At 47.2% G+C, this 11,171-nt stretch overlaps 1 protein-coding gene across 4 annotated transcripts in view; it reads left to right on the forward strand.

The window, feature by feature from the left end:
- The window catches only part of CERKL (CERK like autophagy regulator), a 1,041,140-nt gene that overhangs the window by 1,027,947 nt on the left and 2,022 nt on the right, over positions 1-11,171 (forward strand). The window lies entirely within an intron of this gene.

Here is an 11,171-nt window from a genome sequence, read left to right on the forward strand (position 1 = left end):
GAAGGCTGATGACAGCCTGGAGAGATTACAGACATCCAAGGCAGCAGTGAAATCCCTTAGCGCTCCAATCCGGCAGACTCCAAATCATCCCTCAGGAGCTTCCTGGAGGGTTAGGTCCTTTCGCTTTTACTCCGCATTCGGAAAAGGCAGAGAACAGCCAGCTGAAAGGGGCCAGAGACGATTCACCCGTGGTGGATGGGGAAAAGGTACAAAAGCTGCAGCAGGCGCCACTTTACCCTCGGCATCAGCGTCTGCCACTTCTAAACCCCTCTGAGGTCTCTCCTCACAAGACACCAGTAGGGGGCAGGTTAACTCACCATCTGGCAGAATAGTAGGCCATTACATCAGATGCTTCAGCATTGGAGACAGTTGCCCAAGGTTACTGCCTGCCCTTCCTACACATTCCTTAGTCATCCACCAGGGAACAACTCTTTGAAGTTTCCAGACCCGCTCCTTATGCAGGAGATTGTAGACCTGCTAGAGAAGGGTGCCATAGAACCGGTACCCGTAGCGGAGAGGAACAAGGGTTGGTATTCCCCCTACTTCCTAGTACCAAAGAAGGACGGAGGACTGAGACCCATCTTGGACTTGCGAGAATTGAACAAATTCCTCAGGAAAGACAAGTTCAAGATGGTAACTCTTTCTCAGATCCTTCAGGCCCCCCAGCTTCAGGACTGGTTGGTATCGCTAGTTATATTCATGTGCCAATCCATCTCAAACACGAAATAACTGAGGTTCGCAATTGGCAACTCTCACTATCAATTTGAGTTCTGACATTTGGGCTGACCTCTGCCCGAGGGTCCTTACCAAGCTAATGGCGGTTGTGACTGCAAGTCTAAGGAGGGAAGGGATTCACGTCTACCCCTACCTGGACGACTGGTTGATCAGAGCAGTATCTTCGGGAAAAACTCAGATCCCGCTAGATTATGTCTGACACTTCCTTCACAAGCTGGGCTTCTCCCTCAATTTAAAGAAGTCACAGATGATACCATCACAGAGACTCCAGTTCATTGGAGCAGTCCTGGACACTTATCTGGGAAAAGCCTCGCCACCAGAGGTGAGGGTTCAAGATATTCTACAGATGGTCACCAAGTTTCAAAATGCCCAACGTCTACCAGCCTTCGACTTTTTGAGGTTGCTAGGCCTCATGGCATCCTGCATCTTGCTAGTGCCAGAGGCTCGCCTAAGAATGAGATCCCTCCAGTGGGCACTAAGAACCCAATGGTTGCAATTCTCAGGAAGAATGTCAGATCTCCTTCAAGTCCCGGACACAGTAGCGTGAGACCTTCAATGGTGGGCCTTTCGGGAGAACATCTTGAAAGGAGAACAGTTTTGGCAACCATGGCCGGAGATAACAGTAGTCACGGATGCCTCACTCACGGGGTGGGGAGCCCATGCCAACGACTTGACCATCAGCTGTCGTTGGTCTCCATCGGAGTGCAGACTACACATCAACCTGTTGGAGCTGAGAGCAATAAGACTAGCGCTGAAAGCTTTTCTGCCATCAGTACAGGGAAAGAATGTCCTGATAATGACAGACAACACAGTGGCCATGCACTACCTCAACAAAAGAGGAGGCATAGGGTCACTGCCACTGTGCAGAGTGGCAATGCAGCTGTGGTTTTGGGCAATTCAAGAAGAAATCTTTCTACCGGCTAGATGAACAGCCAAAGAGAAGAACCTGACGACGGACGCTCTGAGCAGGCAGAGCACAGTTTCCCACAAGTGGGAGCTAGCTCAGGAAGTCCTTCAAGAGATCTTCGCCCTTTGGGGAACCCCTCAGGTGGATCTGTTCGCCACCAGCATCAACATGAAGTGCGATCAGTTTTGTTCAAGGGAATTTCCCCCGAGAGGAGTTCTAGGGGACCCGTTCGTAGTGGACTGGGAGTTCCCGCTCCTGTACACGTTTCCTCCAGTCCCTGTCATTCCTCAAATGATCAGGAGGTTGAGAAGATTCCGAAAGCCATGATCCTAATTGCCCCGGATTGGACCAGGAGAACGTGGTACCCTTCTGGACATGTCCATCTGCCCTCCAATTCGTTCTTCTGCAAAGAGAGGACCTTCTCTCGCAGAAGGGAGGTCAGGTTCTCCATCCAGACATCAGGACCCTCAACCTTCATGCTTGGTTTCTGAAAAGTTGAGATACAAGGATTGGGATCTCCCGGATGACGTCATGGAAGTGTTGCTTTCGGACAGAAGGCCAGCAACAAAAACTTTATACCGCTGCCCTTGTAACAAATTTTGCAGCTGGTGTAGAGAAAAGAATATTGAACCCTTTTCATGCAATACACCAATGGTGTTATCATTCTTGCTTTAAGTTCAGGTCTTCAAATTGATACAATCAAGGGCTATCTCGCAGCGCTGTCAATCTTTAAGCGTACGGCTGAGGAGCCTTCATATTTCAAATTACCCTTGGTAATCCAATTTCTGAAGGGGTTAACTAATGTTTATCCCCCAAAGCCTTTTTCAAGTTCCATTGTGGGACCTAAATCTAGTCTTAAAATGTCTGATGGGTAATCCTTTTGAACCACTCCATTCCTGTTCATTAGGATTTCTCACTCTTAAAACAGTTTTTCTAGTGGCTCTAACATCTGCCAGAAGAGTGAGCGAATTACAAGCTCTATCTTGCAAACCTCCTCATACAATCTTTCATAAAGACAAGGTTGTTTTACAAGTGAAGCCTAATTTTCTCCCAAAGGTGGTCTCTGAATTCCACATTACCCAGAAAATAACCTTACCTTTGTTCTATCCTCCTCCCCACCCAGGGGAAGAGGAAGAGAGGTTAATGCGTGCCTTGAGTTTTTATATTAACAGACTTGCTAGGATAAGGCAAGCAGACCAATTGTTTGTAGGATACGCCAATCACGAAACAGACAATTTCAAGGTGGATCATTTTAACCATTCTAGAATGCTACAAATTAGCAGGAAAAGAGCCTCAACTTCTTAGGGCTCATTCAACCAGGGGTATCGCAGCCTCTTCGGCTCTCCAAAGAGGGGTTCCAATTAGAGACATATGTGCGGCTGCCACATGGTCGTCCGCACATACCTTTACTAAATTTTACAGCCTGGATTCCTCCTCTAGTCAGGAAACAAGATTTGGGAAAGCTGTGTTGCATTCTGTGCACTCTTAAAGGGAAATATTTCATTTTTTACTCCCACCTCCTTTTTACACTATTGCTATGGGAGTCTATCAAAGATAAAGAATACGTCGGAGGACACAATCCCTTCGAAGAACAAGTTACTTTCTTACCTTGTAACGTTCTTTCGATGGGATGTTCCTCCGACGTATTCCTTATCGCCCCTCCCATCCATCCCTGCAGTAAAACTTTCCTTGTAGTTGCAGCTTATGCTCCTTCAAGGTTAATAACCAATTCATGCAAAGCAATTTTAAGCTTCAAAACGGAACTGAGCAACGGACGCTGCGCAAGTCTATTTATATGCACGATGACGTCAGCGCCAATACGGAGGCTGTCGAGGGACACCGACTCGAGGGACGTCGACGCGCAGCGCCCTCTACTCAAAACATTTTCCGAGGCCAGCAAGCTGGAATGGGTAACATCAAAGATAAGGAATATGTCGGAGGAACATCTCATCGAAAGAACGTTATAAGGTAAGAAAGTAACTTGTTCGTCTATGGAAAGTAACGGTTCCTTGTCGAAAAGGTCAAGGGAACTTCCCTTGTTGCAATGCCCTTCTGTTTTGCCGTCTTTCTTCTCTCGTTCAGCTGCGGTCTCGAAACTGCTGTTTCCTTGTCTGCTTTGCCTCGCTCAGAGTGTGCTCTTGTTCTCCACCTTTTATTCATGTGGGGAAGCTTAATGGAAGACAGGTGTGTGTGAGATGGTCAGTAATTGCCTGACCTCGCCCAACCATTGTATTGGGACACGTTGGGTATACTGCTCGGATGTTAGTCTGTTTTCTGTCCTAGCGGCTGTCCTTGTGAAAGTGTTTGTGTTGTAAAGGAGGGAAGGTAGAGTTCCTAAATATTCTACCTGGTAGGATGGGTTAAAGTTGTTACAGGGAAAGGGATACCGCGTCTCACCATCCGGTGTCCCACTCCCCGAAGACCCCTTCCTCACCCAGGTGATCCTCCGTTACTGGTCCACCCCCAGGAACTGGATCCAAAAACGATGGCTGTGTCCTGGCCACCTGGATCACAGATCCTGGGGACTAGTGGGTGAGACACCTTCTGGTTTCTCACAGCATTCACCCGAAACGTGTTTTTCATTTAAGCAAGATTGCTGTTTCTCTAGAGCAGGGGTCTGCAACCTTTAGGTAACCTCCAGATACTTAGGGTATACAACTCCCAGCCCTAACCAGCAGTGAGAGATCATAGGAGTTGTAGTCCAAAACATCTGGAGAGCCAAAGGTTGCAGACACCTGCCCTAAAGAGTTGGGATGTCAACCAAAATCAATGGCTCCTGTCACTGGGGCAAACAAAGTGGTGAGCTACTTTGGCAGAGAGATATTTTCTGGTCCTGCTTGGATATGTGTATTTTACGGCTGGTTGTCAAATAATGCATAGGCTGGAATCAAATGTTAGAGCTGTGGGGTTTCAAGTAGGGCCTGACTGAGCGGCCAGCATCAAAACATATGGACTGTGCCTTCGATAACATTCCCTTGCCAAGTGTATAATATTTTGATCAGCTGAGGTTAGCGAGTACAAGGGTATACTTTTGTTGCAGTGACTGTGCCAAGCATAGCAATTATTTGCTAGTAAGGGATGACATTCCTCAGGTCTAGCAATGTTGCATAAAGAGGGACAAGTAGCCTGCCGCTCTTGTGTTTTATAATTGTGAAGAAAATTTGCTGATAGGGGCAGGCCTCAATAACAAAATTAAAGGGGGGAGACCCGTGATACAGAGGCAAAATACTATAGGTCCAAGCGCACTTTTAGACACCATATTTTCTCAATCGTTCTTTATTCTGTATTCTGTGCTTTTCTGTAAGAACATTGTACATCGTGGTGCTTGCACAGAGTTTGTATTTACTGCAGCACCTAGCACATGATTTCACAGCGTGTTATGATATCATATGGCATTTATAACACGCCTATACACAAGTGCCTCAAGGCGCGCCGTGGCAAGGGAGGGGGAACAGAGGGAAGACAGAGACAATGATCTTACGAGGCCAGGTGACATTGAGATCACGCAAGTGCAGGGGAGGGGAGAAGGGGAAAAAGTGTGAGGGGCAGTGCAGTACATAGGATAACAGTAATAATAAAACAATAAATACGCAGTGCGGCCAGCTGGTGGCAAGTGCAAGGGGTAAGTGCAGACATCCGGTGTCAAGTGCTGGTAGGGGCCTTTAGGGATACCAAAATAGCCACTGAGTGCAAGGGTTGCCAGTGGGGCAGTGCAGGTGTGCAACTGGTGGGTAGGGGACCTGGGCCCGAGAACAGAGGGTAGCCAGGCGACCAGTGCAATTTCTGTTTCGGCCAGGAGTTCAGCAGGGGAGAAGAGGAGAGAAAGCAGAAGCAAAGAGGAAGGTCTTAAGGTGCTTCTGGAACCGGAGATGGTTCTCCCCAAGTTTCAGAGAGGCAGGGAGGCTGTTCCAGAGGGAGGCCGAAGAAATAGGTCTACCACCAACTCGTTGCTTGGAGAAGCGACTGACCCTGAGGGAGTTGGAGGCGGATGAGCAAAGAGCTTGAGAAGGAAGATATTTAGAAAGAGAAAGTTGAAGGTATTGAGGCCCCAGAAGGCCTTGTGGACAATGCAAAGGATTTTGAGCTTAATCCTCACAGCCACTGGGAGCCAGTGCAGAGATTTCAGTCCTGGAGAGATATGATCCCTGAGCTTGAGGCCAAGGAAAGTCTTGCAGTCCTGTTTTGGATGAGTTGCAGAGAGTTGAGGCAGGCAGATTTAGAAGGAAGCTGTTGCAGTAATCCAGCCTAGAGAGAACCAGAGCTCTGGAGACCGTGAGTTTCTGGGGGAAGGAGAGGAAAAGGAAGAATACCTCTCAGGAGGTGCAGCAGGTAGTGTGACTTCTTAGAGACGTCGGAGATGTGAGGAAAGAAGAAGAGTGTTGAGTCGAAGATGACCCAGAGGTTTTTAGCCTCACATGTGGGAGCAGGAAGAGGGCCAAGAGAGTTCGGGCAGAGAGTGTCAGGAAAGGAGGGAGCAGGTGAGCCGATGAGGAGAATCTCAGTCTTACTGGCATTAAGGCAGAGATCATTGGCGGCACACCACTCATGGATAGCAGACAGTCAGTCAGAGATGAGAGAAGGAGAAGAGGCAGCTGAAGGGAGCCTGAAAATGAGTATCATCCGCATAGCACTGAATGTTGGGGCGGAGAGCAGCAATCCAGTGGGCAAGAAGTGCCAGGTATTGGTTGAACAGCCAGGGAGAGAGATTAGACCCCTGGGGAACACCACAGGCAGAGATCGAGATAGAGGAAGGACCCAAGTTGGACCTGGGAGGGTCGATCGGAGAGGAAAGAAGTCGGCCAAGCCAGGGCCTGATCGGTGATACTCAGGTTATCAAGGAGACAGTTGAGCAGGATGGCATGGTTGACCGTATCAAAGGCAGAAGAGAGATCGAGTAAGATGAGGACACAGGTGGTGTTGGAATCGAGTTTGGAGAGCAGGTCTTCACGGATGTTCAGGAGAGCATTTTTCGTGCTTCTGGCAGCTCTCAAGCCAGACTGATGGTAATGGAGACAGCCAACTTATTCAGTGTGAAGATTAAGCCGGTAGATGGCCAGCTTTTCCAGGAGTTTGTCCAGGAAAGGAGTGATGGGGATTGGGCGATAGTTAGCCAGGCAGGACGTGTCGGCAGAGGGTTTCTTAAGACGAGGGTGCACAAGGGAGTGCTTCAGGGGGAAGGGAAGACTCCATTGGTGAAGGAGTGGTTGCAGATGTCAGCCAGAGCAGGAGCCAGGGTGTCAATGTGGTCCTTGATGGTTTTGGAAGAACATGGGTGAACCTGTTTTGACAAGACTTTCATAGATCGGACTTGTCTAGAAATCTCATCTGGGGAGAACAGGGGAAAGGCAGTGGAGGAGGGAGGGAGGTGGCCGAAGAAGGGCCAGAGGAAGAGCAGGGAGTAGAAGGTGGAGGGGGAGAGGAAGAGAGAGAGGACTGGATGTCCTGAGTTTTAGAGATGAAATGAGAAGCCAGAGCCGTGCAGAGGGCCTGGGAGGGGACAGGAGAGGTAGAGACTGCAGCAGGATTGACAAGCTTCTTGCAGATTTTAAAGAGTTTGGCCGAGTTGTTAGATGTCACAGGTATCGCAGGCTTGGATATGGGCTCTCTTCTTGGTGCGGAAAGAGAGACGGTATTGCCTTTGGAGCAGGTGGCAGGCCAGTTTATCAGAGGATGTACTGGAAGAAAACCATTTCCTTCTAGCCATCCTGCACTTGCGTTTAAGGGTGACGAGGTCTGAGTCACACCAAGAGTTGCAATTGGATTTGGGCTTTAAGCGGATCCTCATGACAGGGGCAAGAACATCAAGCGTATCAGATATAGCAGAATGGAGCATGGAAAGGGCTGTGTCAGGGTGAGTCAGCCAAAGGGGGGGAGTGGGGGAGAACGTGGTGGCGAAAGCCTCAATTGACACATGATGCTTCATGGGTTGGATAACCAAGAATGTAGGTGGCAGTGCTGGAGGTGGCTTGATCTGAGGGGTAGAGAGGGTGACCTGGTAGATGTGATAATGATAAATGTGATAGTTGGTGTCAATACCGATGATTGCAAAAGCCCCATGGCTGATGTTTGTGTGAATGGAAGTGTGATAACAAATGATGGCAGATTCAGGGACTAAGGTAACACTGATTTTAAGAAGAGTCTTTGAGAAATAAATAAAGGGGAGTGTGGATGACCTATTACTACCAGACATTAATCCTGAGAGGTACAATACGGACAACATTGAACTGCTGGGCTGCTTTATTGGGTGCATATAATTTAAAGGGAGGAAGCCGAGAGGTAAAGTGTATGGGACTAAGGAAGATGCATCACTTTCAGAGTGGAAGATACAAAAGAAGTTCCACTCCACATGAGGTTAGATCCAAATACTTTAGAGCAAGTACTACATGTGAATCGAGAAGATGAGTAAAGATATTATGGACTATACCAATGTATTTACTGAGTCAATAGGGAAACTCAAGGTTTTGTTCACCAAATAATGCTAAAGGATACTAGTGTACTAGTTGCCTCAAAATGATGCCCTGTTCATTGGTCTTGAGGGAAAGAGTAAAAGAGGAACCTAATAGTCTGTGTGAGAAAGGTATAATTGAAGAGCGGGTGCGGTTAAGTGGGTATCAGGTTTTGTCGTGGCGCGAAAACCGAGTGGAGAACTCAGCTGTGTGTTGTCCTTAGGCAAAAATGTGGTAGTAGAAAAGCCTGCTTGGGAAGGAAAGGATATTCACCAAACTAGACCTAGCCTCAGCTTATCACCATGTTGAGTTTCACCTGGAGTCCCAATCCCTACCAACCTTTGTATCCCACAAAGATGTGTTTCAGTTTTGAAGAATGTCATTTGGCTTAGTGCCGGAGCTGTCTGTATTTCAGAAGGCAATATTTAAGTTATTTGGCCGGATGAAAAATGTGCATTGTTTTCAGGATGATATTTTGGTGTATGGGGTGACCAGGAAGGAACCTGATGCAACCACTGCATAGGGTTTTGAACCTATTGGAAGGAAGGGGGTTGACGTTGAAGAAGTGTGCGTTCAGGAAAGTATTTGTGGAATATTTACAGTATGAGATATCTGGACAGGGTGTGAGACCCAAAAGGGAGATGGTGGAAGGAATGCAGAACGTGGAACCACCCAAGTCCAAGGTGGAACTTTATTCGTTCTTGGGCATGGTAGAATTCTTCTAGAAGTAAAAAAAAACTTTGCAGAGAAGGTGTGTGAGATGAGACATTTATTGAAAAAGGAAGAGGAGTTTGACTAGAACCAGCAATGTGCACAAGAATTTCAGAGAATAAAGGATGAAATCAACTTGCCAGTGGCCTTGGGGCTATTTGATACCATGCATAAGACAATCATTACAGTGCAATGCAACTGATGTAGCGTTGGGAGCAGTATTATACCAGAAGGGGAATAATGTTGATGTGGTGTTGATTGAAGACAGAGCAATGCTCCTGAAAGGGCCAGAAAGGAGATACTCAGGGGTCAAGAAAGAAGCATTGGCTTGCCATTGAGTGGTGGAGAGGTTCTGCACTTACATGTGGGGTGGACATTTTATTTTGTGGACAAATCATAGGCGCTTAAAGGCAATTTTTGGGTCTAAAGGTTTGGACAAAGTGCTGCAGAGATTGTCAGTTTGGGTGGTAATGATTCAGTGCCAAAGCCTTAAAGTGGAAATACTGTGGGCCTGAATTTTTCTGATGATCTATCCCGGTTGTTCGGGCAGGAGGAGGGTAGCAGAGAGTGGACTGAACAGGTCTTTGTAACTCATGATGGGATGATATGACACGAAGAATGAAGGGTGCAGTGATATGTGTGGAGTCCAGGTGGCCTAGTAAGGGGCCTCTGGATGGAGAAGCAAGGAGCTATTGGAACGTCAGAGGTGAACTGAGTGTGGAGGGTGGATTGTTATATTGGTTGGGTCAAGTGGTGGGGCCATATTTCCTTAGAGATAAGTTGATTCACGTGGCGCATATGGGGTTCTTTGGGATCGTGAACGAAAGCTCTGCTGAGGGAGGATTACTAGTGTCTGAACTTTGATTGGTCAGTGGAAGAAATGTTAAGGGAATGCATAGAATGTGAAGGGTCTGGCAAGGGGGCAACTGTGCGTGTGCGACCTATGGCGGTGTCAGAAACTGACCATGGAGTGTGAGAGGAGTTGCCTATTGACGTTTTGGGTCCCTTGGATGTAGGGGTAGGACAAGCTCATTACATTGTGGTGTAGGTGGATCTGTTTTCCCCTGTGGACTGAGGGGAAAGTTTTGAGGGAGACGAGTGCTAGAAGGCTCATTGATTTTTTTAGAAGAAGTTTTCGGTTGGGAAGGTTACCCAAGCAGCATTTTTACAGAAAATGATACCCAGTTTGTGTGGGTATGGGGTGTTATGGAGGATACAAGCATACAAGCATTATGTCCACCTCCTCATGCTGCAACGGGTGTGGTGCCATTTTAGTTGACAAGAGGGAGGAAGGTTCATTCCAGGCTCTGCCCTCCGTGGATAAAGCATGCCCAGGGAGCGAGTGTGGATGTGGAAGGTATAAGTACAAAGGTGAAGGGGAGTAGGGTAGCAGGGCACCCAGGATGTGTGTGTGATCTGGTGAGGATAAGGAAAGTGGCTGTGAAGAGAAAAGTTGACCCTTAGTTTAGTGTGCCAGTGAAAGTACAGCAGGTCATCAGAAAAACTGTTGGAATTGAAAGTGGGCAAGCGTGGAATTTGTGCAGGGTGATTATGCACCTTCTTCTTCTAGGTGGTCATGAAGGAAGGGAGATGTGTTGTGATGACTTGTGTGACTGATGTGGTGAGTGCAATGGAATAATGTGGAATATCCAGTGACCACACAGTGGGTGATGCAGCAGGGTTCTGAGGGGGGTAGGTGGGAGCCCTCGTGAAGGAGCTGGGAATGGATGCATGAAGGTGGGGGCATTTCAACTAGATATCTTTTGGATGGACAATAATAGGGATGTATGACACTTAACGAATCCGCATAGTGTTTGCAATAAAACTCTTTGTGTCCCTACATTTGTGCAATTGTATATCATTTATGGGAATTTCATTAGGATAATTACTTGCTGGTGTGTGTGGGGGAGGAGTTGAGGCTAGCTACACATTTAGTGTGAAACTGGGGTAGCTTTTAACTTTTTCCTTGTTTTTTTAAAATGTTCTTTACCTAGCATATTATGCTATAAGATCTAGAGAACTCACTTATAAAACCTGAGAAACTAATTTACTGACTATGTCAAAGGTGGAGGAACATGTTCTACATCAATATGCTAACATGATGGGACAAATATGGTAGGTTGGCAGAAGGAACCAGAAGATACAACTCAAAGAGAACTGGCTTAGTGGTCTGGAATGGATCTTGCGGGGGAACGTCTGTTTTACTATTGTCAGAATTGGTAAGCCTTGCAGAAAGATGGGAGAGGCTTTATTTAAGATTGCTGAGCAAGACATCCTACTTGGTGCAAAGATAGTAGGGGAGGTGAGCGTTCTTGTCTGAAATATCAGAACCTGGTTGCTGCATCATGGGAGACATCCTATCATCAGTGGTA

Source organism: Ambystoma mexicanum, chromosome 9, assembly GCF_040938575.1.
Source record: "Ambystoma mexicanum isolate Mex_15411 chromosome 9, UKY_AmexF1_1, whole genome shotgun sequence".
NCBI classification, from domain to species: Eukaryota; Metazoa; Chordata; class Amphibia; order Caudata; family Ambystomatidae; genus Ambystoma; species Ambystoma mexicanum.